Below are 572 nucleotides of genomic sequence, written 5' to 3'. Positions count from 1 at the left end.
AAATCAACAAGAACACAAGATGAAAGCAATGAAATCTGAATCAAAATAAGTTTTACTAGTTGTTCTCCAGAAAAGAGATTTTCTGCCTCCTCTGGCTTACAAAAATACTTAACTTAGGTTTAGGCAATGTAAAACGTGCATAATGAAATAACCAAAAGGCCCTTAGAAAACATGAGTTCGACAGGCAAATAGACGCGGAGCGACCTCGGCATGTCGCTCCGGCCTTCAGGATCGACCTGATGTTAGGAGTTTTCAAGGCTCCTAAGACAAATGTTGTAGTATAAATGATTGTCGAACCAGTTCTGAGAGATATGAAAGCACCGAGAATGCAAGTAATCACTTAATCTAAGTGCAACCAATGGTTTTTAAAAGGTTTTTTTAAACTATAACTAACTAAAAGGAATAACTAAATGATACTTTCTTAGCTATGGGAAAAGAGAACTCATGGATATAGGGATTAGACCTCGGGTGATCAAGTTTCGAACTAAGGATGGCAAACGATCAATCAAACTATCAACCTTAAGCTTAGACACAATCCTAAACAAACTCTATGTCTAGATGAATGTTCATTT

This window comes from Brassica oleracea, chromosome C7, assembly GCF_000695525.1.
Source record: "Brassica oleracea var. oleracea cultivar TO1000 chromosome C7, BOL, whole genome shotgun sequence".
Classification (NCBI taxonomy): domain Eukaryota; kingdom Viridiplantae; phylum Streptophyta; class Magnoliopsida; order Brassicales; family Brassicaceae; genus Brassica; species Brassica oleracea.
This window is presented reverse-complemented; position numbering follows the sequence as displayed.